Source organism: Callorhinchus milii, unplaced genomic scaffold, assembly GCF_018977255.1.
Source record: "Callorhinchus milii isolate IMCB2004 unplaced genomic scaffold, IMCB_Cmil_1.0 Scaffold1, whole genome shotgun sequence".
Lineage (NCBI taxonomy): Eukaryota > Metazoa > Chordata > Chondrichthyes > Chimaeriformes > Callorhinchidae > Callorhinchus > Callorhinchus milii.
The window spans coordinates 20,715,104-20,730,979 of NW_024704742.1; positions in this window are offsets into that span (position 1 = coordinate 20,715,104).

A 15,876-nucleotide genomic window follows, 5' to 3' on the forward strand; every position below is an offset into this window, starting at 1 on the left:
CAGCTTTGTGGCATTTCTTAACAGAATTGTAAATTAAGAAAACTGGCCAAATATTAAACACGTGACTCTGACTCAAGGCAACCCAATCTGAAAATACATCAATCGGAACAACGCACAAGTTCACTGATTTGAATCCAGGATCATGTTGAGTTTGCTGGTCTCAACCAGGGCTACTTGGGGAGGTAAATTGACCTCAGCCTTCTAAGGGTTTAGGAGGAAAAAAAAAACAGTCAGGGTTTCCATTCCTCTCCAGTACTCTCTATTGGTAGTCCATGTATATGACATTTGGGTGGGAGAAGTGACTTCTCTACAGTCGACTGGTCTGATGACATTCACTGTCAAGGCTCATACATGAACAATGCCCATTTGGGCAGAGGACCAGAGAGGAACCACCATCCATGTTCCCATGCCTCAACAAAAGGAGGCCAGACCAGGAACAGGGAGACAGATGCCTGGAAGAAATAGAAGAAGATAATTAGGGCACAATAATTCAAAATTAACATTTAAATTTTTCTAATTCTAATTTTTTTAAAAACTTCGTGAACTGCAAATAATGATGACATGTGTTGGGTATTTTGGGGTGCCTCATGTTTGATGATGCAAAACTAGAAAAAATACACAATGCAATACAGCACTGTTATAAGTTGCTGGGAACACTCAGCAGGCCAGACAGCATCTAAGGAGAAAGGAAAATGAGTCAATGTTTCGGGTTCACGACCCTTCGTCAGAACTCTAATCATCTGCAGAACAAAGTTATTTATTTGACTCTAATCGTTCTATATACCTCTTGTTACAACAGGCTATTTCTGGTCTAATTTTGTCAGAAAACTGTTTTCAGATTTCCAGCATCTGCAGTATTTTGTGTTTTATTTAATGTTATAACACACTTCTTTATTGCTGAAATGTGTAGGATTTCTGTAATTAATGTGTTAAATAATATCTTAAATTATATTTGCGGTGTTTTACATATTTGAGCCATTTGATCAATCTCATATGAGGGTAACTCGTTGTAACTAGCTTTGAAGAAAATCCTTGCCCAAGTAGGAGAAACAAAATGTTTATAAACAATTAAACTGTTTTCATTCCTTATCAGTCATTTTCTCATGGAAAAATGGTCTGCAGCTGGAGAGAGCTATGTTGCATTTGTTTTCTTACAAAGGCACCATCTTGCAAACGACAATAGGTGAAAAGTCACCTAATCAACAGTATGAGCGGAGATTGATTCGAAAGGAGAAGGAAGAAATTAGAATTTGGAGTCGGAAGATCAAGACTACGAGTTAAATAATTCTAAACGTATAATAATACCTGGATATTTTTGGGTGATATCAAACTGGGAACCATATAATAATACCTGGATACTTTTTGGTAATATTGAACTGGAAACTGTACAACAATGCTTGGATACCTTTTGAACACTTATATTTGGATTCAAATGGGACATTAAATTGGACATTGCTCCTCCAGCTCTCCCGCAGGATTTGATTTGGTCAACTTAAATCGTTGTGAACTACAGTATACGTGGACACGTAAGCATAAGTATATGTATTCTTTTAACATTATTAATCTGAATTAATAAACCTTCATCATTTGTGTCAGTCCTTATTTCACCGCAGAGTCATGAAAATAAATTAAATGGTTGTAGTGCAATTCCCAATCACTGGACTATGTGTGTGCAGGGTGGCTTTTTGGCAAAATGTCTGACGTCTGGATCATTTGATCTCCACTTATGTCACTTCCTGTTTGCTGTGTATGTTCTAAGCAGGAATTGATGTCAGGGATGAGTGGGAAGTGATTTCTGCCATTTTATCTCATGCCCTTAAATAACAGTCAACCTTTGGGTCATCAGTTCGCTGTCAATAGAGGCCTAGAATATAAAGTAAGAGGTGAAAATTGTAGGGTTTGATGTATTATGTATCAACATTGTGTTGTTAATTGCAAATGAGACAGTCAAGACTGGTTGCGGGTGTGATTGCTCCCTTCCAAATTACTGCCATTGGATTGATGGTTCACAAGAATTGACTTTACCTCACAGGGTAGAGTCATACCAGTGCCTTGCAAAGTCTCACAACCAGCCATGGGGTGTATCAATGTTCTATTCATTGTTTTTAGCAACTTGAAACAACAACAACTTGGATTTATATAGTGCCCTCCACGCCGGACGGCGTCTCAGAACGCTTTGCAGTAAAGGATCCCGGGGCCGAACCAGGGGGAGGGGGAGGAAGGCGAACAAAGCCGCGGTCGAAGAAAAAAGTCTTCAGCAGAGACCTGAAAATAGGAAGTGAAGGAGCGAGGCGAAGAGAGTGAGGAAGGGAATTCCAGAGCATGGCCGCCGAGGGTGGAGCGGAGGACTCGGGGGACGAGGAGGAGACCCTGAGGAACGAAAGCAACGGGTACTGTTTTGAGGAGAGAGGAGGTCAGAGAGGTATGGGGGTGCAGAGGAGTGGAGGGATTTGAATACAAGGGTGAGGATCTTGAAGTCGATCCTCGACTTGAATCTGGTTTGTAAATATCACATCTTTTTGTTTGGTCAGTCGAGTGTCTGACACATTGGAAACCCATTGCATTGCCTGAGAGTATTCAAAGGAGACTGAGAATTCCACGTATGTATCCATCTAAATTTCCCTGCATCTGGATTGGGATGCACATTCTTCTCTCTCTCTCTCTGGAGAAAATAAGACCTGCTTATCTTATTCAGGAGATTTGGAGATTATTAGGCACAAATTGGTTTGAGGACCCCAGAGTGTTTATTGGAGTGCTGTTGGAATTTAATTTATTAAAACTGCAATAGTTTGCATTGAGAACACTGTGAAGTAAGCTAGTTAGGACCATTCTGCCTGTTTGGCTTGCAGGGTTAACAACAACAACAACAACAAGATTCCATTTATAAAGCGCCTTTCACGTCAGGAGGACGTCCCAAGGCGCTGAAACAGGACCCAAGTGGCCCAGGGTTCAGATTGCCTAACAATGACCTAAAGTCCCACCCTCCCATTCCCTGAGAAATGAACTGAAGATGGTGACAAATTTGTTAAATAAAATATACGGTTGGATCAAATAAGATTATCTCCACTGATCCTGACCAAGCTGTAGGGAAGCGTACTGAAACTAACTAACAACAACAAAATTACATTTGTAAATAAAAAATAAGTAATAATCCTTGCATTTGATATAGCGCTTTTCACGATTTCAGACGTCTCAAAGCGCTTCACAGAATATACTGTAAAGTGAATTGACTGTATACTTGTAAAGCGCTTTTCACATCGGAAGGACGTCCCAATGCCCTGAACGGTCAAGGATCAAGACCCGAGGGTGGGGGGCAGGGTTGGGATGAGGGAGGGCAGAGCGGGTAGGAGGGCGGCTGAAGGCAAGGTCAAAAAGGAGGGTCGTGAGTCATGCCTTGAAGGAGGCAAGAGAGGGAGCGAGGTGAAGGGATTGTGGGATGGAGTTCCAAAGAGTGGGGGCAGAGAGGCGGAAAACCTGGAGCAGTCCGGAGCCTGCTGAGCGGAGACAGGTTGATAGGGGTGTCACCAGGTCAGAAATGTAGGAGAGGACAAGGCCGTGGAGGTCCTTGAAAGTGAGGATGAGGATTTTGAAGAACAATATTAAATTGCTTTAGTAAGTATATTTATGTGAACAGATGCATAATAGGGAGCTTGTTATGGTATTGAGGGTTATCAACCTGCTATTTTAAAGATTTATTTAGATTCCTCTGTGTCTTTCAATGCAAAGATTAAAATCATGCTTCAAGTATTTTGGTACCGCTGCACCACCCCACCCCTCCCCCCACCCCCAACCCAGTGTCAGCTACGATAATAAAATAGCAGTGATGTAAGTAACTTGCTGTTACCCTAGGCTGTCTGATGTCCCAGAAATACATCTCAGACCGTTTCTTGAGATGTATCCTCAGCTGATCTATTATACATTAGAATACATTAGAATATACAGCACAGAAACAGGCCAGTCAGCTCAACTGGCCTATGCCAGTGTTTATACGCCACAAGCTTCCTCCTGCCCTTCCTCAACTAAGCTTTCAAGCATAACCTTCTATTCTTTTTTCCCTCATGTACTTATCTAGCTTCCCCTTAAATGCTATTTGCCTCAACAATTTCTTGTGGTAGCATGTTCCACATTCCCACTACTCTCTGTATGTAAAGAAATTTCTTCTAACTTCCCTATTTGATCTAATTGTGACTATTTTATATTGATGGTCCCTGGTTTTGATCTCCCCCACCAGTGGAAATATCTTCCCTATGTCTACCCTATTAAAACCTTTCGTAATTTTAAAGACCTCTATCAGGTCACCCCTTAACCTCCGCTTTTCAAGAGAAAAGAGTCCAAGTATGTTCAGCCTTTCATGATAGGTGTAACCTCTCAGTTCTGGGATCATCCTTGTGAATCTCCTTTGCACCCTCTTCAGTACCTCTACATCCCTTCTATAATGTGGGGACTAGAACTGCAATATTCTAAGTGTAGTCTAACCAAGGTTCTATACAAATTTACCATAACTTCCCTGCTTTTCATTTCTATCCCTCTAGAAATGAACCCCAATGCCTGGTTTGCATTTTTTATGGCCTTATTAACATGTGTTGCTAATTTTAGTGAATTGTGTACGAGTACCCCTAGATCCCTTTGCTCCTCTATCCCATTTAAGTTTTTATTTTCCAGGATGTATGTGACTTCTTTATTCCTTCTACCAGAATATACCACCTCACACTTTTCTACATTGAAATGCATTTGCCATTTAAATGCCCATTCAGCAAGTTTATTAATTTCTTGCTGTAATTTGTTGCAGTCCTCCTCTGTATTAACTACTCCCCCCAATTCAGTGTCGTCCGCAAATTTTTAAATTGTATTGCTGATTCCCGAATCCAAATCATTAATGTATATTGTGAACAACAGTGGACCCAATACCGATCCTTGTGGAACACCACTGCCCACCCCCTGCCTGTCTGAGTAGCTACCCTTTACCCCTACTCTCGGTTTTCTGTTTTGCAGCCAGCTTGCTATCCATTCTGCTATTTTTCCCCTGACTCCACATGCTCTGACCTTATTTATTAGTTTATTATGTGGTACCTTACGGAACACCTTTTGGAAATCTAAATATATTACATCTACCGCATTACCCTAAATGTATTACATCTACTCTTTCTGTTACCCCTTCAAAGAATTCAATGAGGTTGGTCAAGCATGACTTTCCTTTTGAAATCTGTGCTGACTATTCTTTATTATAGTTTCCATTTCTAGATGTTTTTTTATTACCTCCTTCAGTAACAATTCCACCGATGTTAAGTTGACAGGTCTATAGGTCCCTGGGCTTTTTCTATCTCCCTTTCTAAATATAGGAATAACATTAGTTATCCTCTACCCTCCAGCTATCCTATTGATCAATTATTTTAAAATAAGCGAAACAAAAGCACCCATTTTGGATTATATGATATTTCTCTGAACTTGTTGCTACCCACTGTCAACTCACTCAAAAAGACATGAAATGAACAGACAGTGTGTCTCAGACTAACGCTGGCATTCTGCAGGTCCCACTGTTCCTCAGAATGTTTCTACTTGTCTGTAGATGCAAAGCTATCCCAGAATTGTAAGGCAGGCCACAACGTTGATGTGACATCTGCTGTCATTTTGACTTAAGTGTTTGTCCTTTATTAGCGCAGTCACAGCAATTAAAAAGTCACAGCAATTAAAAAGCGAGCTGAAAGAAATATAAGAACAAAGTTTGCAGTGTTTCAGCATCCATTCCTATTTTTAATACAAGGAATGTGTAATCGAGATGTCAACTCACAATAAAAAAAAGAAATAATAAAAATCCATGCAATTGTTTGCAGCACTGGGAGAAACTCCATTCTCTTTTTTAACAGTGTCATGAAAGTTTAAACGTCCACCTGAACAGATAGATGGGGTCTTGGTTTAACATCTCATTCGAGAGAAGGCACCTCTGAGAATGCAGCATACCCCTAGCACTGTATTGTAGTGTCGGCCTAGAATGTGAACTCAAAGTACAGCGCGGTACTTCAAAGGCCTAGACTGTGAACCCACAATCTTCCGATTCAGAGGCAAGTGTGCTACCAACTGAGAGAGGCTGACACCAAGTATTGTAGGCCACTATACCACTAGGCCACTGAGTCAGCTTGATGTGAAGATACTTACTGCATGAAAGCAATGATTTGGAGTCCTGTCGCTCAGTGGTTAGAGTACTCACCTCGCAAGCGAAAGACCTGGGTTTGATTCTCAGCAGGGCGAAACATTGGGCAAGTTTCCTTACTCCACACGCCTGATAATAATCCCTCAAGAAAAAAAACAATAATAAATTGGTCACTTCAATCCACGACTGTTTGTGGGACACTGCTGTGTGCAATTGGCTGCCGCATTTTGCCCACAAATATACAGTCAATTCACTTCACAGTATATTCTGTGAAGCGCTTTGAGATGTCTAGAAGACGTGAAAAGTGCTATATCAAAATGCAAGGATTATTATTATTATTTGGAAGTTGCAGCACTTAACAGATCTGGGACCCACTTTCATGCGTCATTCTCATTATTAAATACAGTGATGTTTTGAGATACATTCTTGTACTGTATAGCTCTAAAATCATTGAGATAATTAAAACATAATCCTTATCAATTGAAAGAGTTAATAATAATAATCCTTGTATTTGATATAGCGCTTTTCACGTCGGGAGGACGTCCCAAAGCGCTTCACAGAACACACTGTAAAGTGAATTGACTGTATATTTGTGGGCGAACGTGGCAGCCGATTGCACACAGCAATGTCCCACAAACAGTCGTAGATTGAAAATGACCAATTTATTATTGTTTTTGGTTTTGGAGGGATTATTATTAGGCTCTGTGTGGAGTAAGGAAACTTGCCCAAGGTTTCGCCCTCTGCCTGGAATTGAACTCAGGTCTCTCACTTTCAAAGTGAGTGCTCTAACCACTGAGCTACAGGACTCCAAGTTCTTTAATTATGATATCTAATATGATATTTTGTTCTGCCTAACAAAAACTATATGTGTCAAAGCCTCAGCTTAGCCCATCAGCCCACAATCTTTTGACTCGGAGGCGAGAGTGTTACTGACTGAGTCAGGTTGACACCTAAAACCCTAACCTGTTGCTTTGAACTTTAAAGGGAAAAAAATCTACTACAACTGAAGATTACTTACATGAATTAACATTAATATTAATTTGAACTGACACTAATCTAAAAAAAATTCCTACATTTTGAAGGAAAGTATACAAATCTTGTCCTGCTATTGCAAGATACATCTCCCACAATTAGTAATCTTGTCAAGTTATGAATTGATAAAATAATAACAAGCGATCCAACGGAGGGAGCTTACCTTGGGTACTGTTGACACATCAGTATTAATTCACGTGCATTGCGAAGTTAGACTTGGGAGGATGTAGGTTACCCTTGTTTTTGGAGTGCCAGCAATGGAAATTCTATGCCTGCTCACTGTTCTCTAGGCTTCTGTCAGATCAGATTGTGCTTTGCAGCTCCATTCCTTACACAAAAGACAACAGCAGTCACTTCTCATGAAGATGTTCTGTCATTTCGTGACATATTTCCTGTAAAGCAGCATGGACAATGTTCATGCAGTTGCCCAATTATTCTATCAGTAACCCCTAAACCCTAATATTAAGCATGTAGAGTAAAATATAATAGCTTGTTAATGGAAGAGTTAACCCAAGCATTTCCACTTAGTGCAGTTCATTAATCAAATACAGTATGACTGTCAAATCTGCTGTTTCTCAGTTTACTGAACATAAAGTAATGTAACATATTTAAATGCTATATTCATTGCTGTTATTTCAGAGCCTATGGCAGAGGATATTATAGTATCTGTCTTTCCTAAATGCCTGGTTTTATTTGCATTAGTTATATGCGTAAAACTATTGAGGGTGAAAATTGCAATACTTGACAGATTTGATTTGATGTGTTAAGTAACAAGTCATGTGTGTTATTAAGAAACACCTCAGTTTCCTGATAACAAAATACTGGACATGGGCATGAATTCCTTTCCCTCCTGAAGGTCGTGGAGGACTGGGGGGGGGGGGGGGGGAGGAGAGATTACAGTGTTTCTTAACCGAATTGTGTATATGAAATCCGCCGAGGAATAAGCCAAATTTTCTTGCCATTTTGTTGTCCCGAGGCTTCACGGTTTCCTGTTCTAAGGAAACAGTAAAGTTTCATTTCTTTGCCTGACTTCCAACTTCATACTGAGGTTGGGAATGAGTTAATGCTTGGCAAAGTTGAAAATTAAGTCTCTGAATTTATATTCACTGTGAGCAGCCCAATGATCACCCCCACTGCGTTCCTTGCATGGCTCCTTGTTACAGCAAGGAAATGCACAAAGAAGTTAAAATTATTTTAATAGTGATCGCTGCTTGGCACCAGAAATAATAAGGCACGGCAGCAACTGCTTTGGAAAAATTTATGCAGCACGACCAGAAGCAAGATATTTTAGACGTCAATGCATTATGTAGTCAAACTGATTCAGTCCGTTCTTGTTTACTCCCTCAGAAGAGGAAAGATTTACATGTTCCAGTCTCCAGCTTAGACATTCCTTCAGTACTGTCAGGGAATATTAGTAAGACCTTCTTTAACTCACTTGTGCAGAACGTACGTATTGTGAACCAGTAGTTTATGAAGAGTAAGTCATCCAGTGATGCTCACTGGATAAGCAATGCCCAGTTTTTACTGCTGGATACAATTTATTCTCGCTGCCAACATTAAATTGCCTGGGAGTAAGAAGTCTGAATTATATTTATTGCTCTGGAATTCCATCAGGTGAAAGGTTAAGGAGACCTCTTTGCAATTAAACTAACTGGTACTGAATGACAGTCACTTTTTAATATTATTTAAAAGCTGAGAGTGGAAATGGCTCATCAATAACACTCAAAATGGTGCCTTAAACTTTCTAGGGTACTCTAATAGATCAATATTAAGGAGTCCTTTTCAAGTGGAAGCTGTTTGCATTAAGCCTGTACTTTTACTAGAAGGATTGTGATAATAGGTGTGGTTAAAGCCCTTGATGTGGAGTTCTGTAGCTCAGTGGCTTTGTAAGCGAGAGACCTGGGTTTGATTCCCATCAGGGTGAAACCTTGGGCAAGTTTCCTTATTCCACACGCCTGATAATAATCCCTCAAGAAAATAAAACCATAATAAATTGGTCACTTCAAACCATGACTGTTTGTGGGATACTGCTGTGCACAATTGGCTGCCGCATTTCGCACACAAATATACAGTCAATCACTTTACAGTCTATTCTGTGAAGTGCTTTGAGACGTCTAGAAGACATAAAAAGTGCTATATCAAATGCAAGGATTATTATTATTATTATTGATTGACATGTGTGCCAATAGGTATGATTAAAGCATTTCATTGGCACGTGAGCACAGCATAAAAAGAGTGTGAAATAGCAATGAAGAGTGACAGGTAGTTTGGGAATGACTGAGTGTGAATAAGAGCAGTGTAAATACATATAAAATCTGATTGACAAAAAGAAGAATGTCTCTTGACTCATAACAGGGATGGTTGTTAGTCGATTGGCAGATTGCTTTTCTGGGGGTAATAATTCCTTAAAAAAAGAATAAATTACTCACTTGAATCTACGACTGGTTGTGGGACACTGCTGTGCGCAATTGGTTGCAGTGTTTTGCCTACAAAATATACAGTGAATATACAGTATATTCTGTGAAGCACTTTGAGACATCTCAAAGACATGATAAGGCGCCATATCAAATGCAAGGAGTATTATTATTATTAAAAATCAATGGCTTGGTGATTCACCTCCAGAAGATACTTTAATAAACAGGCTCTAATGTGAATTGTTTAAAGTGTGTCCCTGAACACCATCAATACTGTGTTTATCATTTGCAAAAAGCACTTGAACAGTAAAAGCACTGGAAGCAATTGAAAGTACTCCACACATTAACACAGAAAATGACAGAAATCTAGCAAAGAGACAGCTTTTTAATATATGTCAATTTTCAGTTATTTAAAAATAGCTTTTTTTCCACATGTGTACCCACAGTACCTATTGCGGGATATTGAATTGTGACAGAGGTCTTTTTCTTGAAATCCTAACTTGGTACAAAGAATGCAGCGTGGTCACTTAGGTCAACTGGTAGCAGTGGTGGTGCTGGTTGGTAAAAGTAAAACAGGAAAGAGTGCCCTGGTTGGCAGCAGCCATCAGAATATGGTACTGTCATTGATGGCTTCAGCTATCTTAAATCCAACAGCAGCTTGCTACAACCTGAGGAACCTGCTTACAAGCATAGGGAATTAAAGACACTTAAACCCCTTTCGCCGGGACTCTGACCTCAAAGACTGACAATCCAATGCAGTGCTTATCAGTTGTGCTGTCCTTTAGATGAGACATTAAACTGAAGTCCCATCTGCTTGTCCAGGATCCTTGGCTCTATATGAATAGATAGTTTCTCCCAGTGCCTGGCCAATAATTCCCCTGATGAAAAATTGCACAGTCACTTTGCAGCTCTTCGTGGGACATTGTTCTGCATAAATTGGGTGCCACATTTCTCTAAAAATCTGCAGTCACTACACGTTGCAGAAAAAATCCTGTGAAATGCTTTGTGATGTTTCAACAACATGATAAGGCAGTACATGAGATCCAAGAATTGTTTCTTTTGTGACTGTATCCCCTTGTCTGGACACAGAAAAAAAGTTTCACTCCAATTAGAAGCATTACATTTCCTCCTCTTCTATCCCTGTTGTAAAATACATTGAGTTAGTTTCTTCTTCTGTGTTGCATGCCACAGTGTGCAAGTTTTTATCTGGTAAACTTAATGGTTTAGAGTGCAAGAGACATTAATACAATGTTGAGGCATCATTTTGCTCCAAGCAATGAAAAGGTGCACTGGGTACCATTAACCAGAACCATACAACATTACAGGGAGATTGGAGACTGGTTTGGCAGTGTTGCAATACAGTCCTGTTGACCTTAATACAACATGTTTAACTGTGTTTTTGTTTGTTACCAACTTGGCCTAATACTTTCTGGAATTAGGTGAGCAGGTTGTGTCCCAATACTTCCTGAAATTAAGTGAACAGGTTGTGTCTGCTTCAGAGAAGCAGTAATTGCCATGCATATGGATAACCTCTAAGTAATGTGGTTCGAATAATCTTAAACATGATGATAAGTTTCTTTGTGTATAAGACACACAGCTGACCAAAAACTTTTGTAAGATCACAAATGCCAAAGGTGTTTGCCATCTAAATATTGTGCTAGGTTATTTGGAGAGAGCTCTCAAAAGGTACTTTAAGAAGGCAATAAGTCTGCTTCAGACGGCATAAACATGTTTGCATTAATTTATGGAATACAGAACGATTGGAAGGTCTGCAGTATTGATAACCTTAAAGCAAACCTGGTTATGATGAACCATTTTCTGATTAACTTGTGATATTGAAACTCAAGTTTACTCAACTTTCCACAGCCTTTCCTTGTTTTTATGCATCAAAGAGAGGACTTCATATTTTTAAATATTTTCACTGTATTTAAATTCTAGTTTTTACTGTATATAAAACTATGCAATATAATAATAATTCTTGCATTTGTTATAGCACCTCCAAAAGTGGATGTTTCGAAGTGTTTCTCGGAATTTTCGGTGAAGTGGAATAACTGTGACACAGGATCAACTTCCACATGTACGCGGATGACATCCAACTCTGTCTCTTTGCCTCCACCCTCAATTCCAGGACAAGTGATACCCTGACAGAATGTCTGTCAGACATCAAGTCCTGGATGAGAGCTAACTTTCTACAGCTGAATATCAGCAAGACTGAGGCCCCCCTGATTGGCTCGTGCCAGCGTCGCCGCACCTCAAGCACTGGCAACATCAGCATCCATGAATGCACACTCCACCTCACCAAGCTAGTCAGGAACCTGGGGGTCTTGTTCGACTCTCAGCTGTCTTTTCTCACCCATATCCATGCCACGACCCGCTCCATCTTCCCACACCTACACAATATTGCTTGACTCTGCCACTCTTTCGCCCCTCAGGCCGCCGAAACCCTCAGTCACACATTCATCACCTCAAGGCTCGACTACGGAAACTTCCTCTTCCCAACTCTTCCCTCCACAAGCTGCAGATCATTCAGGACTCTGCAGTTCCTGTACTCTCCCACACTAGGCTCCATGACCCCATCACCCCCACCCTCGCCTGCCTCCACTGGCTCCCCATCCCTCAGAGGATAGAATTCAAAATTCTCATCCTCACTCTCAAGGACCTTCCTGACCTTGTCCCTCCTACTTCTCTGACCTGCTGACCCCCTATCAATATGTCTGCTCCCTCCGTTCAGCAACCTCCGACCTGCTCCATATCTCCCGTCCGACCTGCCCTACCATCGATGGCCAGGCTTTCCGCCTCTCTGCCCCCACCATTTGGAACTTCATCCCACAATCCCTTCGCCTTGCTCCCTCCCTTGCCTCTTTCAAGGCATGACTCAAGGCCTCACTTTTCGACGGTGCCTTCAGCCACCCTCCTACTTCTCTGCCCTCCCTCATCCCAACCCTGATCCCCCACACTTGGGTCCTGATCCCCGACTGTTCAGCGCCTTGGGACGTCCTCCCAACATGAAAGATGCTTTACAAATGTAATGCTGATGTTGTATATTTGTGTGCAAACATTTGCTCATTTGCACACAGCAATGTTCCACAAACAGCAATGAAACAAATAAATAGTTTTATTTGGGGGATTGTTGACAAGTACATTGAGAAAAACTCTTCTCTTTTTGAGTAGCGCATGGGATTTTTAATGTCTACTTGAACAAACAGTTGGGACCTCAATTTAATATCTCATCTGAAGGACGGCATCTTCAAAACGCCCTCAGTCAATGGGAATAGAAGTCTGGATGTGGGGCTTGAATCCACAACCTTCTAACTCAGACGCAAGAGCACTACCAACTGAGCCTGGCTGACATAAAACTGTGATACCATGAGACTTTTATACTAATCATGACATGTATAAAAATAGCCAGTCCAGGGAGACTATGAAATTCCCAGGACCTGTGAGATTCCCCAGTGTTGATTTTCTGCTTCATTCACTAGATGTAGGGAATTTATTAATGTGGGCTTTGAGCTATTCTGCTTCGTTCGCTGAGTTTAGCAGATTTGTGATTGCACTTGTGAATAATTATAATGCGATTTTCTGTGTATAATTTAATTTTACATTTAGAATGTAATTTTATTTATAATTTAAAATTGTATTAGTTATTTATTGGTGCACATGACAATGTTCAGCAGACTCCATACCAGTCTGTAAAGGTCAGTGCAGTTACCCAAGATTGCAGACCAGAGAGGCAGCAAGCAACATTTTGAAGAAAATCTTTCAAGTGCAACAACCACAGATCTGAACTGTTACAAAACAAGGTGATTCTTTCTTTAAAAAAAATCTGCAGCATCAATTAAAGGTTCTGAACAGGAATTTTCTTTTTTTGCATCCTTTTTTTTTCTGGTTGGTTGTGCTTTTCCCCACAAGGTCATATATATATATATATATATATATATATTGGTCAGCCTGACACATGCGGAAACCCATCACCATAGTTAAGAGTAACCAAACCAAGCTGAGATTTCCATGTATCCCACCTACACATGGAAATTCCAGAGATAGACTGTTGGACTGGAAAGCACACTCTCTCCCTGGACAGATGGATGTTCATTACCTAATTCCAGAAAATATTAGGCGCAGGTTGGCAAGTGCCAAGGTTTGGGGACCCCAGTGTGCGTTGATGTACTGCTCGAGTTAACTTCCACATGTATGCGGATGACACCCAACTCTACCTTTCCTCCTCTACTCTCAACTCCACGACCACCGATGTCCTGACAGCCTGCCTGTCTGACATCGAGTCTTGGACGAGAGACAACTTTCTTCAGCTCAACGTGCGAAAAACCGAGGCCCTCCTGATTGGCTCACGTCAGCGCCTCCGCACCTCAGGCGCCGACACCATCAGCATCCAAGGCTGCACTCTCCACCTCTCAAAGCCAGTCAGGAACCTCGGCGTTTTGTTCGACCCTGAGCTGTCCTTTCTCCCTCACATCCGCACCACAACTGGCACCGCCTTCCATCACCTCCGGAACATCGCCAGACTACGGCACTACCTCACCCCTCACGCTGCTGAAACCCTGGTCCACGCCTTTGTCATCTCAAGGCTGGACTATGGGAACTCTCTCCTCGCCGGCCTTCCCGCCACCTCCCTCCACAAGCTGCAGGTCATTCAGAACTCTGCAGCTCGTGTACTGTCCCGCACCAGGCTTCGGGACCACATCACTCCCACCCTCGCTCGCCTCCACTGGCTCCCCATCCCCCAGAGGATCGATTTCAAGATCCTCATCCTCACCTATAAGGCCATTCACGGCCTTGCTCCCTCCTACCTCTCTGACCTACTATCCCCCTACCTACCTGCCCGTACCCTCCGTTCCTCCGGCTCCGGTCTGCTCCACGTCCCCCGCCCCAATCGCCCTACCATCGGTGGTCGGGCCTTCAGCCTCTCAGCCCCCAGGCTCTGGAACTCCATCCCCTAGTGCCTTCGCCGCTTCCTCCCTCTCCTCCTTCAAGGCTGGTCTCAAAACCTTTCTCTTTGACCGAGCCTTCAGCTCCCCTCTCGACTCTCTTCCCCCTCCTCGCTCCCTCCCTTCCCTCCCCTCACCCTGACCATTTCCCCCCTCCTCGCTCCCTCCCTTCCCTCCCCTCACCCTAACCATTTCCCCCTGCTCGGGTCCTGACCCAACTGTGCAGCGCCTTGGGACGTCCTCCTGACGTGAAAGGCGCTTTATAAATGGAATCTTGTTGTTGTTGTTGTTGTTGGAGTCTAACCAGCTAAAACCGCATAGCTTGCATTGATATTGCTGTCTGGCGGGTTTTTCTCGCTGCTTGTCCAGCCAGGAGCACCCTACCTGTTGGCTTGCAGGGTTAACAGGAGCTGAGTTGGATGACTCCCTGCCACCAGTGGTTAGTCTGCCCTTCGAGGTCCTATCAATGGGCCAAGCTGAGTGGTCTGTCATCAGCAGTACCCTGGAATACTGTGGGCCCGCCTGGCTCAGGAACCAAACTACAGAGGGCTGGCTCTTGGAGCCAGTTCAGGGGGTGGAAACCATCTGGTTACAAGAGACCTCAGAAAAAAAAACTTTAAATTAGATCTAATTCTGTTGTAATGCAGATAGAGGCTCCTTTGGCAATTGGAAGTACGTCACAGCAACACATGGGAACTGCATTCTGGAAATAGATTAGGTTCGGAGCAGAGTTTCTGCAGGTCGGTATGACATGTTTCTGGTTGCCTCAATTCGTACCACAGAGACCTCATTAAGGAATCACATTACAAATTGCCATCATTTAGATTTCATTGTGTTCAATTAAATATAAACTGAATGGTGATCTCGCCAAGAGCCGAGTTTTTCGTTCACCAAGATTGCAAAAATGTATCACGTGAATAAAGTATGAAAATCTTGACAAAAAATCCAGCTTTATCTTTCATACCAGATAATGCCAGTTCCTCAAGGTAGCACCTCATAAAGAGAAGCTGTGATCAGCACAGTGATCAAAATGCATTGCAATTTTATTATATGCAGTACATATATATACATAGATATAGATATATACATATTATCTATTCAAACCTGCAAGTAAGCATAATGGAACTTTATGTTACTGTGGAAAATTGCTTTCTCAGAAAATGCCATGATTGAAGTGTCCATATAAAGTATAACTGTGTCAGTCATGATAATGACCTGCCAATCAGCCTGGAAAGTCAGTTTATTTTCTTTGTGATTGATTTAACCACTTTGACAGCCAGTTACAGGCTATAGTGAGAGCATTCTGGAATGGATTCTGGAATGACTCGTGAAAGATGAA